Source organism: Marmota monax, unplaced genomic scaffold (genome assembly GCF_021218885.2).
Source record: "Marmota monax isolate L192 unplaced genomic scaffold, Marmota_monax_Labrador192_F-V1.1 WCK01_AAM20220418_F8-fsc00193, whole genome shotgun sequence".
Taxonomy (NCBI): Eukaryota; Metazoa; Chordata; class Mammalia; order Rodentia; family Sciuridae; genus Marmota; species Marmota monax.
The window spans coordinates 4,840,449-4,859,940 of NW_026695203.1; the positions used below are offsets into that span (position 1 = coordinate 4,840,449).

The 19,492-nt window shown below is 38.4% G+C and overlaps 1 protein-coding gene across 14 annotated transcripts in view; it reads right to left on the reverse strand.

Moving 5' to 3' along the window:
- Kmt2c (lysine methyltransferase 2C) overlaps nt 1-19,492 on the reverse strand; it is a 275,600-nt gene that overhangs the window by 241,772 nt on the left and 14,336 nt on the right. For 2 of the 14 annotated variants that reach the window (XM_058574365.1, XM_058574362.1), the window contains exon 2: nt 10,947-11,043. The exons of the other annotated variants lie outside the window; for them this stretch is intronic. The gene's annotated coding sequence lies outside the window, so the exon portion shown is untranslated. The remainder of the gene's footprint in view (nt 1-10,946; nt 11,044-19,492) is intronic. 14 annotated transcript variants of the gene reach the window in all.

Genomic DNA, 19,492 nt, shown 5'->3' on the forward strand with positions numbered 1-19,492 from the left:
TTGTCTAAAATACAACATCATAGCCGAAGAGTGTGGCAAAGGAAACCTGTTCCATTTGTAGCAGCAGGGAAGCAGAGAGAGAGAATACGGCCAGGGACGAGATATTCCCTTCAAGAGCATGCCCCTGCCCCTCGTGACCTACTTCTTCCTACAGTTTCGACCTCCTGCCACCAGTCCATTCAATTATAAACCCATCAACAAATTAATCAATCAAAGATATCAGAGCCCTCGTGATTCAATCACATCCCCAAAGCCCACCTTGGAGCGCTGCTGCATCAGGGACACACAAGCCTCTGGAGACATTCAAGATCTGAGCCATAACACAGAGGCTCTGATATATTAGTATTTAGGTACATACACATAGACACACACACCACACACATACTCCATCTCTGCTTCTATACAGGCTTATTTTCTCAACTGGTACAATTCCACAGTAAATTTTTTGCTGCTATGAGTACTGTTTACAATGAGCCCAAATAAACTCATTTAATCATCCAGAATTATACAAATTCACAGCCCACAGCTATACTGACAGCAATTTTTTTTTGAGGGGGGGGAATACATAAATAAAACTGTATGTAGCTGTGAGGTATGAATTGTATCCCAAGATTCCGGTGTTGAAACCTAGCACCCAACTCTTCAGCATATGACTTATTTGGAGATGGTCTATATGGAGGAAACCAAGCTAAACAGGAACTGTTGGGGCACACCCTAATCCAGTGTGTCTGGTGTTTATAAAAGAAGAGAAGATCAGAACCCAGCAACACAGAGGGAAGGCCTGTAAGCCAGCAAGAGTGCAGCCACCTAAAGCCAACTCTGCTGGCACCTCGGTCTTGGACTTCTAGCCTCCAAAATAAAAAGAAAGTAAGTTTCTGCTATTTAAGCCACTCAGTCTGCAGTATTTTGTTAGGACAGCCCTAGCAAACAAACAAAAGAAGCTTTCTCCTGTGTGGTATTTAAATTTCTTGGTCATACGTGTGGACTTTTTTTACACCAGCAGGCATTTTCTAACAGTAGGATTGTGGGCCTTTTCATTTATCTTTATGCTGATCTGGGTTTTTTTTTTTTTTTTTGGGGGGGGGTTTGTTTTTTTTTTTGAGAGAGAATTTTATTATTTATTTTTTAGTTTTCGGTGGACACAACATCTTTGTTTGTACGTGATGCTGAGGATCAAACCCAGGCCGCACGCGTGCCAGGCGAGCATGCTACCGCTTGAGCCACATCTCCAGCCCTCTGATCTGTTTTTTAAAATCTAAAATAAAAGTTATAAAATGACATAATATCCTACGTTTCACTGTGCCTGACTCTGAACACACACACACAAAAATAACATTATCTTATTATTTATCGTTTTAAATGAAATACTATGCTAAAATGGTTATTTTCAAATTTCAACCTGTTCATAAAGAAACTAGAGAAAAATACTTCATTAAACATGCCCCTGGGGGTGGAGCTGTGGCTCAGTGAGTGGTAGAGCACTTGCCTACCACATGTGAAGCATTGGGTTCGATCCTCAGCACCACATAAAAAATGAGTAAATCATGTGTAGCTAATAAAAAAATTAAATTTAAAAAAATGAATAAATGAAATAAAGGTATTATGTCCATTCTACAAATAAAATAAAATGCCCCCTGGAGAGCCAGAAGTAAGTCACAATGCACACAAGGGTGTAAGGAGCAAGCCTCATGCTGCAGTAAGAAGGGTCACTACAGCAACTACAAACCAGTAGTCACATGGTATCATCATGTGTTTTCTAACATATTACCACTGCATCTTGAAAATTTGATGGGGCAGGTATTAACATTCCTCCCATTTTCAGATAGGGAAACTCAAGCATGTATAGATGAAGTAAGTGGCGAATTTTATGTGCTTGGAAGTCAAAAAGTGGAGGCTCAAACCCAAGTCTATTTGTCTTAAAATGCCACACTGTTTGATACTAAGGGCCCTCGAGTAACAAGCATTTATTAGAAACATGCTGTACAATGCGCTGCCTGGATACATAAGGCAGTCATTAACTCAAGAACTACAGTCACTATTCCCAAGGAACCTAGAACTTCCTTTAACACACTGCCATATGTATGTTTCTCTAATTTCCCAACTAGATTTTAAGGCTTCTCAAAAAGAGAGGGGCATAAAAGGAAAAAAATAAAGACCTTTGAGTCAGAGACCTGGAAAACCCTGGCTTTATCACTTACAAAAGTTAATGTGCTAGCCTTCTTTATCAGTGAAGGGCTTGGAATAAGTGACAGACGTGAAAGTGAGAACTATGGCATACAGCAGGCTGCCTTTTTATTAATACTGAACACTTTACAAACAAGTCCAGCAATGTCCCACTTCTATGACACCTCTCCTTACCCCATTTCTTCTGTCTGGGCCACCCACTAACCCTTAATTCCTAGTCTGATCAGCAAACACACATTTATATTATTACGTAGTCTTTTCTCTTTTGTTTGTTGATTGGTTGGTTGGTAGGTACTGGGAATTTTATCGCAGGGGCACTTTACCACTGAGCCATATCCTCAGCCCTTTTTATTTTGAAACAGAGTTTCACTAAGTTGCTTAGGGCCTCACTAAATTGCTGAGTCTGGCTTTGAACTTGCAATCCTGCTTCAGCCTCCAGAATAGCTGGGATCACAGGCGTGTGCCACTGCACCCAGCTTCCACTATGTAGCCTTTTCAAATCTGCAAAGTGAGATGTGGTAGCTACCCTATAAATCTGACTCACAAAGGCAAATTACAATGCAAGGCTAATATAAGGAAATATTTAAGCACCTTAATTTTTGTCTGTGACAAACTTCACTAAGAATAAAAACAATCTTCCTGGGTTTAAGTCCCAGGACACCCCCACCCCAATTAAAAATTACCCTTATTCATCATTATACAACCCCACTCTCTTGGAAAAACATTCCTCTAGGCAAATTTTAATCAAAAAGAATACACTGTATAGAATGCATACTAAACTGATTTTTCTCCTGAATCTACATTCAACCCTTCCCCAAAAAGGACATAAGGAAATATGGATTCATTTTGAGCCTTGTAACACCAGATTCCCAACACTGCCTTAACAATGTGATAGCCCTACTCAGTTCATGGTACTCGGATTAGTGGTACAAACCTCAACTGGATACTTTCCACAGAGAACTTGGAACTTGGAAATTACTAGTCCACCAAGTATATTAAAGTCAGAACTCTGATAATAGAGAACTATGTATATTTTTACTTGCCTTCAATTAATTTTCCCTTTTGACTATGCTTACTGAATTACCATGGAGAGCATAAATGTGTCTCACCTATCTGTACTCCACCTATCTGGCCCTACAACCCTATCCATCTACAGCAGGAAGGAGAAGTCAAGGCCTCAGAGCACCCACAAAACTGTGGGAATTGCCCAAAGTCTTATACTCACAATTTCTTAACAATGAAATGTGTAGTCTGAGGAGGAAAAAAACAACCTTTACAGTAATTTGTAGCTATTTCCCCACAATCACCCAGCTAGTAAGGAACCAGCCCTTGGCCAAAGGTGGGAACTGTGTATCATCTTCCCTAAATGTCTCAAAGGCACTTGCTTAGCAGCCTGAGTGCATCAGCTCTTAAAAGGCTCTGGGTTAGGGAACTTGCCTCCCGTCAGAATTGCCAATCGCACACCTCCATAGGGCAGGAATGGAGTCCTGCACTGAGGTGAGCAGTCCCAACAGCTGAGCAGCAATGGAGCTGAGGCCCAAATGCTCTGCAGGAGTCTGATAAGAAAGCCCACCCAAAACCTGAAGAACACATTGCCAGGGCTGGGGCTGGGGTCAGTGGCAGAGCGCTTGCCTAGCACATGTGAGGCACTGGGTTTGATCCTCAGCACCACATAAAAAATAAATAAAATAGGGCTGGGATTATAGCTCAGCGATAGAGCGCTCGCCTAGCATGGGCAGGACCCGGGTTCGATCCTCAGCACCACATAAAAATAAAGGCATTGTTTTGTGTCCATCTACACCTAAAAGATAAATATAAAAAAAAATAATTAAATACGTAAATAAGGATATTATGTCCATCTACAACTAAAAATAGAAAAACACACACTGCCTTCCTCCCACCACTGAAGGATGTATGACAGATGCAATGAAACAAAAATCCTTTGCTGTAGAATAACCCAGATATCCACCTAGTTGGTCAAGGAAAAAGAGTGGGGAGAAGAAATGTCAATGGTGAATAACTAATGAAGAGATAAGCCAGAAGAAACTAAAAAGGAAACCCTCCCTGAAGAATTTGCCTCATGTGAAACTGCACATCTTCATTGCTGGAAGGCAGTGACAACAGAGAGGTTGAGGGGTGCAGAGGCAGAACACTACTGCCCCTATCAGACAAACAGTGATAGTTTATAAAAAGTGATGAGTCAGGGCTGGGGTTGTGGCTCAGTGAGGGCACCTAGTATGTGTGAGGCACTGGGTTCAATCCTCAGCACCACATAAAAAAGTAAATATATGTATTTAAAAAATTAGTCACTACCATCTAAAATATTACCTAAGAAATGAAAGATCCAGTATAATTAATATGAAAATGTAATTTCAATATCATTAAAGAATGAAATTGAGCTAAAAATAAAGAATGACTAGTTACTCAGGTTAAAATGACACTTGCACGGAGAGTAGTAAAAACTAACTATAAACTATGTATTGGATTTTGCACTTGCCTGGCCCTACTCGCAAACTTTGATTCATTTATTCCAAAATTGACAAACTAATCTCAGAGGGGGGAAAATATGGATTAGAAATATTTGAAACCATTATAATAACTTTATTTTCTAGAAGGATGACGACCAACCCAAAAGAAAAATGGACATAAGCCACTGTTAGTCACCTAACCAACATCCCTCCTCCCCCTCAACTACTTGTCCCTGTGGACCGAGTCCCCTTTCTTCTATGAAGCTGAAAGGACAGACCCTTTCCCAGGGTCACTTACACCCAGGGTGTTTGAGGAAAACTGCTGAGGGCTTCCAGGAGAGCTCTTTGTTCCAAATGAAATCTGGTGTGAACTACAAACACTTTTTTTCCATGTGCCCCACCCACCCCCAATCCAACCCTTCAAAGGATCTCTAAGCTCTACCTAAAAACCTGCAGAATTACTCCTCTGACCCCTCTTCTTCTAAAACACCCCTCACCTGGCTGCTGACAATGCCCTGAACTAACATGCCAACATAACAGTATAAGCCTTTCAGAATCTTATTTTTAGTTGTAGAAGGACACAATCTTTATTTATTTATGTATTTAATTACACGTAATTGTTAGTCTCAATGTAATAGTATAAGCCTTTCAGAGTCTTTTTTTTTTTTAAATATTTATTTATTTATTTATTTTCAGAGGACACAACATCTTTGTTTGTATGTGGTGCTGAGGATCGAACCCGGGCCGCACGCATGCCAGGCGAGCGCGCTACCGCTTGAGCCACATCCCCAGCCCCCTTTCAGAGTCTTAAATATGGTCACTCCTCTACTCAAATGCCTCACAAGTATCTCCTCTCACCCAGAGTAAAACAGAAGACCTCATGACAGTCTGCCAGGCCCTTCCTGACAGACTCCTTGCTACTTCTCTGACTCTCCCTCCAAGGCTCCCACTACAAGGGCTCTCCTTTCAGTTCTGTGAACAAACCAAGCACAGAACCTTTGCACATACTGCTCTGTGCTTCAAATGCCTTCCCCACAGCCCTGCCTCTGTACTCTCCCTCCCAGCTTTATTTCTCTCTACAGTACTTAACAACTCCTGACATAGTTTCACCTACTTGTCAAGCTGTCTTGAGCTCACCCCCACCAAGCACTGTCTGTTTTGCTTGCTGCTGCATTTCCATGCCACAGAACACTGTCTGGCACTGTAGGTGCTGAGTAGTTGAACAATGTATCCAGCAACCATCAACAATAAGATGGGGATGAAAAAAGCAGAAAAGGAAAAAGCATATAGATCCCTGAGCCACAGAATTATACCTAGTCTTCTGAGTACATGAGGTAAAAGATTACTTACTGTTTGGGCTATTATAATTAAGGATTCCATCACTGGAAGCCAAGAGATACCTCACACAGGGCAAGGTAGGCAATTTGCAGAAATAATAATAATAATGATAATAAAATCAGTGGAAAATAAACCAGTGTCAATACACTCAATTTGACTCAATTATAATGCACACAAATTAAAATAATCATGAAATAACATCACTCAACAAAACCTTAAAATATGGTACGTGAACATCCCATCTAACATGACTCCCGAAACACAAGAGGCACTGTTTTTCTTTAATGCACAAACACATACAACTCAGTAAAAGTGTGACAGTCTATGTTCCATATTCCTCATGGCTCCGAGTGCTAGACAAGATGGTTCACTTGGCCAGCAGCAGTCACTGCTCCTAACGAGGTGGTACCTCTGGTGGTCAGCTTCACAAGCACTATCCACTACTCAGAACAGCCTCACAGAATGGGTGCTAATGTCAGCCCCTTTTAAAGTAGAGGAAACTGTCACAAAGACCAATGATCAGCCCCAAATCAAATAGCTACTAAGAGAAAGGGTAGGATTTGAAGCTGAGCGCTTCTAATGACCAGACCCCCACATACTACAAACATACCAGCCAAAACTCAAAATCATCCTGCCCCACTAAGCATGTTCTGTAATATGTTCTTTATTCCATTTGTGTCTGTTTTTGTCACTTGTTTAGTGTTTATGTCATGACCCACAAAGAAAGACAAAGGTATTCAAGCAACAAGGCCAAACTTACAAAAAAGAAATACTCTGACAAAGAAATAGATAAAAATGAAAAAACAATCCAAAAATTAGCAGAAGCTTGGCTGGAGGTGTAGCTCTGTGATAGAGCACTTGCCTAGCAAGTAAGTGCAAGGCCCTGGATTCAATCCACAGCACCACCAAGGGAAAAAAAAAAAAAAATAGTACAAGCCTTTGTCTTGGTTTTCTCACATGAAAAATGAAGATAACGTTGTATTTACTTTCTAGATTGTTGTTTCTAGAATTAATACAGTACATATGAAGCACTTAGAGTAGTTTCTGATATATACTGAATAACCTATCATTTTTATTTTCATTATAATTACCATAATCATTATGAAGGGCTTCATTTTTATCACTCAAGCTGTAACTAACAGCTATGTGATTGGTACTGAAAGAAACTACAGCCACAGACATGCTATGACTTTGGGGACACTAAAAGATAACTGCTGATTTTTGTTCTGGGAAAAGGATACCAAATGACTTAGTAAACAAAAAATTCTACTAAAACTCTCACTGACTGCAACCATTCCCTTCTCTCCCATAAGTACATGCCATTGGTGGGGACATCAGGAAAAAGACATGCCCTGCTATGGGAATCCAAGTGAACACCTCATTTCAGGAGGGCAACTGGTCAGTACCCTTCAAATCCTGAAACCCACTTTTTTTTTTCCCTCTAGTGCTGGGGATCAAACCCAAGGCCTCATGCATCCTTGTCAAGAACCTACCACTGTGTTACATTGGGGGAGAGAATTTTATATATAGGAATTTATCTTCTAGAATATTTCCACATGTACAATTATTCAAGCAGTAAAACTGAAAGCAACTAAATGACCATAAATAGGGAAACGATTAATTAGGGAGCTTCCAATCTAAGTTAAAACCTGTTTTTCTACTAGACTAATGGTAAATTAAATGACACTACTGTCCACCCAGCTGCCAAAGCTAAAAATCTAGAAGACAATTTTAATTCTCCTTTCCTTCACACTCCTCTTACCAAATTCTTTAGCAGATCTTGCCACTGTAGCTTTCTAAACACTCTGTGGTCACCTTTCTCCTCTGTTACTATCCTACTCTAAGTCTTACCAGCCAAGATGACTTGACAACCTAATTGGTCCCTAGGTTTAAAACCCTCCAGGAGCTTTTGCTGCACTGATAAAATCCCAGCTCCTTACCACAGCGTGCAGGGCACTATATGATCAGACCCCTGTGTACCTCCCAAACGTGATCTAAGCTCTCCTCATTGTCCAATAACACCAGGCTTTTATTTCAGAGGATGGGAAGGTCCCTTGAGTATAACATGCTCATTCTGCTTTAGAGCGTTCACAATGAACTGTGTTCTTCCTAAAATTTCTCACAACTGCCTCTTCAAGTCTATTTTAACATCATTGAATCATACAGATCTTCCTGACAACCCTAGCCACATGCATTACTATCTCTCAGAAAATTAACAGGCATTATCAATATATTACCACATTTTATTTTCTTGAGAGCATTTCTTACTATTTGAAATTAACTACTAGGAATACATTCATTTTGTCTCTCTCACCTATAAATTGTTGTTCCATGAGAGCAGGAGCTGGTCTCCTTTACATACCACTGAATTTCCACCATCTAAAACAGTCCTTGGAGGGCTGGGGATGTAGCTCAGTGATCTGCAAGGATCTGATTTCAATCACCAGCAGCACTATAAAACAGTCTTGGGGGGCTGGAGTTATGGCTCAGCAGTAGAGCACTCGCCTTGCACGTGCAAGGCCCTGGGTTTGATCCTCAGCACCACATATAAATAAATAAAATTAAGTTATTGCGTTCAACTACAACTACAAAAATAAATAAATATTAAAAAAAAAGTCCTTGGTATAAAGTAGGCACTTGACTCATATCACTAGATGAATTTTGAAAGAAATGAAATAGGTAGCTGTATAAATACTAAAAGGGAAAGATAACCAAAATAAGTGTGAAGTGACAAAAGTTATATTATTCGATTACTGTAAAAATTATTACTAGTACATATGTATATCTACAAACAGAAAGTCAAGGGTATAAAGTAGCTACCTATAATTACCTATGAGATGTAAACCAAGGAAAGCACTCTACAACTGAGCTACACCCACCCAGCCACCTCATTCACAACCTAAAGCTCCTTTTATACTTCCACCCAAAACAAATGTCTAGCTACTCATAGTTTTTTTAATGTAGTACAGCTTAAAAGCAGAGCAAACCATATTTGATTTGTTCAAATAGCAAATCCAACAAACATTTATCTTCCTTTAATAATAAACCATTTAAATTATGCTTTTTAAAAAATAAGAAAAAATATTATTTAAAAAATAATAATAAAATAGAACAATCTCTTCTGAAGAAATATGGGCCACAGAGAGGGTTCCAGTGAACCTGGAATGGAAGCTGGCCTTTTGGGATAAAACAACTGACTGATAAATGTCAGAACACATCGCTTCTGCCTAAGTAAAGCTGGATAGTCATTAATTCCCACTAAGAGCTTCTTGTGTACCCTTCTACTAATTCTCAGTCTGAGAGATAACCAAGGATCAGTAGATATCTGATTAAAAGACTATAATTTCAATGAGACCAAGATAAACAACAAAATTACACTAGAGCATTCAGGTAAGCAGCAAGACTACTTTAAAGAAAACTCTTATTGATGTTTTCAGATTCAATTAGATTATAAATCTATAAAATGGAAAAGGACATTTAAGTGGGTGGTAGGAAGGAAAGGACCATTCTTGAAAAATTTTAATATGATGACAAAACAAAATTAAAGTAAGAACAGAGGGCTGGGGCTGGGGCTCATTGGTAAAACACCCCTGGATTCAATCCACAGTACCAAGAAGTAAGAAGCAAGTGTTCAGGGCTAGCCAAAGCAACAGAAGGAGGTGTGTCTGTCTGTCTGTCTATCTGTCTCTCTCTCTCTCTCTCTCTCTCTCTCTCTCTCTCTCTCTCTTCCCACAATACCTTTATTCTATTTATTTATTTTATGTGTGAGGATTAAAACCAGGGCTTCACACATTCTAGGCAAGTGCTCCACCACTGAGCAACAGCCACAGCCCAACCCTGTCTCTCTCTTTCTCTCTCTCGGAGGAGGAGGAAGAAGAAAAGAAAAATTATTTATAAAAACTGAAGAGAATGAGGCTTCCATATACTGTAATACAAAGAACCATATCTAGACATCTTGGAAAAACTCCCTTCAAGAGCTTCAACAATGAACAGATATGACCCACAAAGAAATGAGAATCACACTGTGTCAGACTTTTCCTCATCTAAAACAATGGACACCAAAAGACATGGAGTGAAGCTTCTAAGCTCTGAGGGAAAATCATGCTCAACTTAGTTGAGCTCAGGTAAAATAATACCAGCCAACTATACAAGCCAGTGAGGACTTTTCCAATAAACAAGGATTCAAATGTCCATACTACATATCATTCCTAGATTTTTATATGAAGAACATACTCCTTTTAACAGGGAAGTAACTCAGGGAAGGAAGGAGATCTAGGAACAGAAGCAGCAATGTGCAAATGCTACAGAAGCAGTCCAGCACACGGGCAGGCAACAGGTCCAGATGACCGTCCGTCTGAAGAAAGGGGACTAAAATAAAAGAAGGCTGTAAAGGGCGGGAGGACACTTGAGATGCACAAAATCATAGAAGTAAAAAATAACTGCATGGAAAGGTTAATAAAATTAAGAAAGAAAAAAAAAGAATAGTGAAAAATAGCCAGGCACGGTGGCACACACCTGTAATCCTAGCAGCTTGGGAGGCAGAGGCAGGAGGATCACAAGTTCAAAGCCAGTCTCAGTAAAAAAACGAGGCACTAAGCAACTCGATGAGACCCTGTCTCTAAATTTAAAAAATACAAAAAAATAGGGCTGGAGATGTGGCTCAGTGGTCAAGTGCCAATGAGTTCAATCTCCAGTACCCCCAAAAAAACAAGAATAGTGAAAAATATAAGAAGGAAGGCAATTAGAGACTCAAGCCAAAAAAAAGAAAGAAAGGTGATATGCTACTTGCCTATGCCATGGACTGTATCATAAAATAAATAATTTAAAAGCTACACACTGACTTTTGATTACTAAAATCATAACATATAAATAAACAGAGTTCTGAGTATAAATATTCAAACCCTTGACAATGTCAAAGTAGAAATGACACAAGGGGCCAGACAAGTTGGCACACACCTGTAATCCCACCAGCTTGGGAGGCTGAGGCGGGAGGATCCCGAGTTCAAGGCTAGTCTTAGCAATTTAGTGAGGCTCTGAGCAACTTAATGAGACCCTGTCTCAAAATAAAAAATAAAAAGGGTTGCAGATGTAGCTCAATGGTAAAGAGTCTCTGGGTTCAGTCTCTAGTACCAAAAAAGAAAGAAGGGAAGGGAAGGAGTGGGGAAGAGAGGGGAGGTAAAGAAAATACAAGACAGAAGGACATAAAGAAGAAAGGAAAGAAGAACAGTTACTGTTTGGGAAATCAAGATAGGCCATCAATATAAACATGAAAGAAAGAACTAATATACAAATTGCAGAGGAACTAAAAATGATATATTGATGGGGGTAAGGAAGCCAAATCCTCATTTATCAGAGCAGAAATCCATCATAAAATGAATTATAAAACAAGCGTATTATTTAGTCTTAATTAATGTCAAACAAACAATTTGTAAGTTTCCTTTGGGGAGTGGTGCTAAGGAGTGAAGAAGAGTTACTGATTTTTATTTTAAACATTCTGGGCTATAGCACCTTTCAATCATGAATAATACTGGTTTGTAAAAAGTTTGAATGGACTTAAAACCTCAAGGAATACTGATTTTACCCTGAAAAACACAAGGCATAAAATAAAATTCTCCCCATATTGTAACTTAAGTTTAATCTTCTCTTCTTCCAAAGTACCAGGATATTCAATCATCTCAGACTTTACAATCATTTAAGAGGTATTTGTAGACAACTAAATAAGTCAAGTTACAGGACTGGATCATCCATGTCAAAATAAAATGTAACCATAACTAATTCACAGTACTTCAACCAGCCAAAATTTTCATATTCATATGATGTTTCTTAATTTTAATAGTTGATCATAAATATGAAAATAAATATTTCAGACCTTTTTACTAGATTGCTTTAGGTTTTATTAATGTTAATGGTATAAACATTCCAAATCCAACATCTTAATTTACTTCAATCTTTTTCTTTGTACTTTTTTTTAAAGAATTTATTAGCCTTTATTTTTTTTTTTATAACTTTATTTTATTTATTTATATGTGGTGCTGAGGATCGAACCCAGGGCCTTGCCCGTGCGAGGCGAGCGCTCTACCACTGAGCCACAACCCCAGCCCCTTTCTTTGTACTTTTTATAATATAAAAAAAATTAATCTGCCAGAATTTGTTTTGTTTTTGGTTTGAGTCTCTAATTGCCTTCCTTCTTCTCATATTTTTCACTATTCTTTGTTTTGGGGCGGGGCAGGGGTACTGGAGACTGAAGATTGAGAGGAGAAAGAACTTAAGGCTTACTTATAACACAAGATACAAAAAGGAACAAGTTATCACTGTATGTGGGCTGGGGCTGTAGCTCAGCCCCAGAGCGCTTGCTTGCCCACCATGCATGAGGCACTGGTTTGATCCTCAGCACCTCATAAAAAATAAATTAATAAATAAAGATACTGTGTGTCATTATATGAAGCAATGTAGTTAAAACAAAAAAAAAAAATGTTTATGTAAAACTACAGAGTACTAGGTTTGTAGCAGGACAAAAATATGTAGATAAGAACTAACTCTAGCCAGGTTCCAGCAACTGGAAGCTAAAGCAAGTTCAAGGCCAGCCTCCGCAATTTTGTGAGACCCTGTCTCAAAATAAAAAATAAAAAGGGCTAGTGATATAATCCCTGGGTTCCATACCCAACACACACACAAAACAAACAAGCAAATAAAAAACAAACAACCCCCCCCAAAAAACAACAACAACAAAAAAAAACTAGAAGAAACATGGCTGATTTTAACCTGTGGCGGAAGATCCAAGTGAGACATCAAAAATAATATTAGGAAAATCTTAAAGCCTTTTTTTTTTCTTTTGTACCAAGGATTGAACTCAGGGGCATTTGACCAATAAGCCAATCCACAGCCCTATTTTGTATTTTATTTAGAGAGAGGGTCTCACTGAGTTGCTTAACTCCTCGTTTTTTGCTGAGGCTGGCTTTGAACTTGCAATCTGGCCTCCAGAGCTGCCGGGATCACAGGCTTGCGCCACCACACCCTGTAAGGCCATTCTTTTCATCAGACAAAAAGGATTTTTTTGATTAGGCTGTTGGAGGGTGTGGAGGTGGTTTCTCCTTTTCTGCAGACAGGTGACAGCTAAAAAGATGGCTGCAACATCACAGCCTATAGCATTTACTGTTCTGGGTAGTAACATCCCATTCCAAAAACAGAAGCTGACTTGTTTTGCTGTTTTGGTTTGGTTTGGTTTTCTGCAGTTCTAGAGATCAAACCCAGGACCTCACACATGTCAGGCAAGAACTCTTAACAGTGAGCCACATTCCCAGCTCCCAGAAGCTCTCTCCTTTTTAAATAAAACATCTAAGAACAGACTATGATTTACTTTCCCAAAATATCAATTATATCATGAGGAAGTTTCCATACAGCAACATTTTTATAATTATGGCATGCCATCAATAGCAGTTAAACAAATTAGTGCAACTGTTCACAGACAGAACATTCAGATCCAGTCCACAAAGAGCACCAAGTGCTGTGCTAGCCATACAGACAAAAGCATCACACGCCAGGCTTCTGTTCCAGCACAGACCCACCTTTTCCATCATCCATGAAATGCAATAACAAAACATTAGAAAATAAGGTACAAAATTCCGCTCAAACCAAAAGATAGGAAACAAATAACTTGACACCTGAATTGCACTGTCATTAAAATGAATAAAGAAAAAAAAATGGTTTAGTATTCTTTAACAGGCATTGGGTGGTTTAGGAAGAATGCATCCATATCATGTCCTTCAGTATTTTACATTCTGTATAGGTTAAGTGTTAAATATGTTCAAAAAGCAACTATACAACTATAGCAATAAAGATTTTATTATAAAGTATGACATTTTATATTAGAGACAGCAAATATCTATTCAGAAAAATATACTATTGATTATTCCCTTTTCCAATCTATTTTGCTGTACTATCCTATTTTCAAATCAACAGTCCCTAAGGAACATATAACATGCACTTCTGTTTTTGTTTGCTCCCCAGTACTGGGAATTGAAGCTAGGATGCTCTACCACTGAACTATGTCCCCAAACCACCTTGTTTCTTATTTTGAGACAGGTCCCTCTAAATTACCCATGCTAGCCTGGAACTTGCAATCCTCCCTCTGCTTCACCAGCAGCTGGAGTTACACTGTGCACAACTTTGTCTGTCCAATTCAGTTACTAATTAACACCACTTTTAGAAAAATGGCCAAAAATATTTCGTACACTAGGTTTAAAAACCAAAAACAAATCAAACTTACTTATAAACAGGCAACACTACTTTAATCTATAATAAAATTTAATCTAGAAGAAATGGTTTATCATAATTAACACATACTGCAAGATTTTGTAAGAGAAAAACAAGTAACTATTGTCACCTGAGGTGAATATGAGTTTAACTGTGAACATAATGAAGTTAAACCTCTGCTATCAAAGATAATTTTACTTAAAAAGAGAACATATATTTAACTCAACATACCAGTTTTCTTTCAGCTTAAAACAAGTTCTCTAAAAATATTATAGGATTGTAATAGCTTTGGGTCTTTAATTTTTTTCTTCTTCTGATCTAATTAAATTCTGACAATCAGATTACCAGAAGAGAATGTTAAAATGTTGATTAAGGAATAAAATATTTTATATGTTGGGTTGCTTGGTTGTTTTTTAAATTATAACAGAACTAAACAAATGAAAAATGTGCTGAAAATCCTCAATTCTGTAATGGTATACCTCAAAGTGCTTGAGTTTTCAAATTACATAAATATTTCAAACTGTTAAGATTTATTATTACCAGGGCTGGGGATACAGCCCAGCGGTAGAGCACTTGCCTAGTGTGCATAGGCTCTGGGTTCAATCCCCAGCACTGCAAAAAACGAAAAAGAAAAAAATTACTATTATCATTTAAATATTCTACAAAAGTATGTCTCATATACACACATAAACTTATACAGAATTGGACTCAAAATGCTGTTATTCTAGCATAACTAATAAAATTCCATGACACTAACTAAAAAACCCTGAAAAGCAAAGAAGGGAGATACATTTTATTCCCATTGCTCTTTGTTGTTGTTGTTGTTGTTGTTGTAGATGGTCACAGTACCTTTATTTTATTTTTTTATGTGGTGCTGAGAATAGAATCCAGTGCCTGGCATATGCTAAGCAAGCGCTCTACCACTGAGCCACAAACCCGGCCTCCCCCACTGCTCTTTTATCAACCAACTTCCAAATACAGAATACAAAACTGTTATGATTATTTGTTCCTTCCAATCTAGATTTGATTCCACGATAAAAACATACATCTCCATAACTAGTGCTACCAAATTTAATGATCAATAACATTAAAGACAACAGTTCTTTTTGTTTTGACTTTATTTTTAATAATACACTCCAAGACAAGTCATCCTTCAGAACCAGATGCAAAAATATGATCCTATAAAAACTTCTCAGCCTTAGGGCATCTGGAGTTCAAGTTCTTTTTATTATCATCTTACATCTCATATCTAAACCATTTTATGAACCCTGCTCCCATCGCTAGGATGAGTAATGCAACCCTGCAGATCCACTGGAGATTGCAGGCAGCATCAGCGGCTCCCAACCACATCCTGCCAACCTGGTGCCCAAGCAAGAAGAATCAAAGATGCATTAAGACTCTGCAAGTTCCAGGGCCACTACCCTCTGGCCACATACCACCCTTCTCCTCCTCCACCACCACCACCACATACGCCCAGAACCTACAAGAAAAAGGGGGCACCCAAGGAGGAGGAGATAGAAACACCACTAGAGAAAGTAGATCAGACATATAGCAGGCATCTAAAAAAGGTGGGATGGATTTCTCAAAAGCCCAGACCTGGAATCCTGCCACAGCCTGGGAGACGCCTTCAAGGTTAACTCTTTGCAAACCATTTAAAGGAACTTTCCCCTTCGATGCTTAATAAGTGCGTTTTTATCACTTTATATTATTTAAAGCAATTTGGCTGGAAGCAACAGATTACACAACAAAGAGGGGAAAAACACATCAATCTGCATCACAACATTTAAAAACAAAAATCTTAGGTTAATCCTATCAGTAAATCTTTTCCAATCTATGATCTCTGGAGTAAGGAAGTAAAAATAAATATTAAACATCTGAAAAGATCTTCAATGTAGGCCAAAAAAGTCCTACTTGGGCCTCAGTCTGCCAACCAGAGCCATTTAACAAAGGAAAGTTTTCATTTAAATGTCAAATTAAGATGTTGCAACCAATTTTTCTTCCTCACATTTATAGTTGTTTACTTGTATTCTAAGAGGGGTTTTGATTTTTTTTTTTCTTCTGGGGATTGAACCCAAGGGTGCTTAACCACCGAGCTACATTCCCAACACACACACACACACACACACACAAACACACCACCCCGGGGAAGGGGGGGAGGACCTTCTTTTTTTTTTTTTTTTTTTTTTTGAGACAGGGTCTCACCAGCTCTGGGCCTTGCTAAGTTGCTAGGGTTAGCCTTGAACTTGCAATCCTCCTGCCTCAGTCTCCTGAGTCACTAGGATTACAGGCACGCACCATGGTTCTGACCTATAAGTGGTTTTTTAAAACCACCTTCTCCAAACCTCAAAACAGCATCTACAATTATGGACAATCATCCTCCTGTTCAATAAACAGTTCTCCTTTTTCCAACTTTTTAATCCTTCATGAAGCTGGCCAAATGTTTTCCACTCCTGGGACTAAACAAACAAAAACATTATGTAACTGTAACCTACTTCTGTTGTTCAAATAAACTAATAAATGAGTTAAATGATGATTTAACAATGGTCTTGGGTTACCAAAGAATACCTATTTTAAAATAAAGAAATGTTTTAGACTTTCCATATAGGAGGAGAGAGAGAACAGGGTAAGCAGAGGTCAAGAATGGACTTTACTTCCTTAGAGGCCAGGTCAAGAAATTACTTTTTCTGTTCTGGTATTCTATAAAATCTTACCAATTCAAGAACCCTGATTATACAGTATCACTTTCCATAAAATGTTCTCCAAATCTAAAATGTAACGGCAATCCCACTAAAGTCCAAAAATCATAAAACTAAAAGGAGTTAAGGTCTAAGACAAAATCAAGACAGCAGCCTTCTACAAAAACACTGACTGCACACCAGGCACAGTGGCGCACACTTGTAATCCCAGCAGAAGGATCACGAGTTCAAAGCCAACCTCAGTAACAGCAAGGCCTTAAGCACCTCCAGAGACCCTGTCTCTAAATAAAATATAAAAAGGGCTGGGATGTGGCTAGGTAGTTAAGCACCCCTGGGTTCAAACCCTGGTACCAAAAAATACTGACTGCAGCTAGGTGTGGTGGTGTATGCCTGTGATCCCAGGAGTTTGGGAGGCTGAGAGAGGAGGATGGTGAGCTCAAAGCCAGCAGCAATAACAGCAAGGCCCTATGGAGAGCCTGTCTCTAAATACAAAAAGGGCTGGAGATGTGGCTCAGTGGTTAAGTGCCCGTAGGTTCAACCCCTGGTACCAAAAAAAAAAAAAATACTAACTGCATCACTCATGCTTGTACACAGGACAGGCCAATTAGAAACACAGGTTTTGGATTAGAAGAAACACAGAAGTCTACTGTTTTATTATAACCAAATTAAATAGTGTTACCTGAAAGAACCATCTATAATGAACTGTGAAATTATGTTAAACAAATGTTTAGAAGACACAAAGCAAAAGTTTATCATTTTTATTTAGTTTATCATAATCATTTCCAAATACAAATAAAAATTGTATACAAGTTTCAATCCCAGGATTTTTAAAAAAAAAATTTTAGTTGCAGATTGACACAATATCTTTATTTATTTTTGTTTATGTGGTGCTAAGGATCAAATCCAGGGTCTCTCACATATGAGGCAAGCACTCTACCACTGAGCTACAACCCCAGCCCTCAATTCCAGGATTGTTTTTCTAATTTATTTATTTTAGTTGTTGATGGACCTTTTTTTATTTACATACAGTGCTGAGAATCAAACCCAGTACCTCACTCTTTCAAGACAAGTGCTCTACCACTGAGCCCCAGCCCCAGCCCCAATGCCAGGATTTTTGTCTTAATTAAGTTAAAGTCATTTAGAAAGTATATATGAAGCACAAATATTTGCCAACATTGAGAATCACTCAAATTGGGTTTAACAAAAATATTGTATGTGGGAAAATCATTCCTATCATCATCAACAGACTTCCTTCACACCTTCGTTTTTGGTTTTATGCCCTTCCACCACAACCCAAATTAAGATGCTGCACAATGGCATAATCCTGTGCATCCAAAGCTGTCAGTAGTAAAATTAATCAAATACCACTTCTTTAATTAACTCACCACTCCCCTCACCCACTCCATGGTCTCCTCAGTCCCACATGACAGCCCCCAAACCTCTAAATGTCACCTGCAGACACAGTGGGCAGGTGAAGTCAAGTACTTTGTGGAAGCATAGGGCTGCTTCATTAACAACTGCCAATATAATTTACTCAGAAAAAACAATGAGTTAAAGAAAAATAGGATATGGATGATAGTAAATAAGCAGATCTACTTACTTAAGTAACATGTTCATCTGTGCTCAAACGTTAAACCATTTTTCATTAAATTTATGAATAATTTAACTTCTCCCGCATGAGCCACATCACCAGACTTTCTCAATATTTTCTTGATGAAAAAGACGATATTACTAATCCTAACTTATCACCAAAGTAAAGCGACAATGCTATGATTAAAACTATTTCTCCCCCAGTACTGTGCTCAAGTAATGAGAAAGAGAATGAAAATGAACAAAAAAAGAACATCGAGGGCTGAGGATATAGCTCAGTTGGTAGACTGCTTGCACAAGGCCCTGGGTTCAATCTCTAGCACCACAAAATATAAATAAATAAATAAATAAATAAACGAACATCAAATGTTTTAACTTTCAGGGTTGGGGCTGTGGCTCAGTGATAGAGCACTCACCTAACATGTGCAAGGCCCTGGGTTCGATCCTCAGCACCACATAAAATAAAAACATTATGTCCACCTACAACTAAAAAGTAAATATATATATATATATATATATATATATATATATATATATATATATATATATATTTTAAATGTTTTGACTTTCGAAAAAGTTGGAAATTCTAATGTTTTGTTAAAAAAAAATAAGGGAACTTCACTATGCAAAAGATTATTTTCTGAATAACCAAATGAGGCAAAATACAAATGTCTTTATGTATATAAAGAGCTTAAATTAATAATATGTAAAAACACCATTCCCTCAATAATTAAATAGCCTCATGACTGGGCAATTCACAAGAGATACAAGTACCAGCGAGGCACAGTGGCACATGCCTATAATCACAGTGATTTAGAAGGCTGAGGCAAGAGGATCACAAATTTGGGGCCAGACTAGGCAACTTAATGAGACCCTCAGCAACTGAGCAAGACCTCTCTCAAAAAATAAGGGGCTGGAGTTGTAGCTCAGCAGTAGAGTGCTCCCCTAGCATGTGTGAGGCAC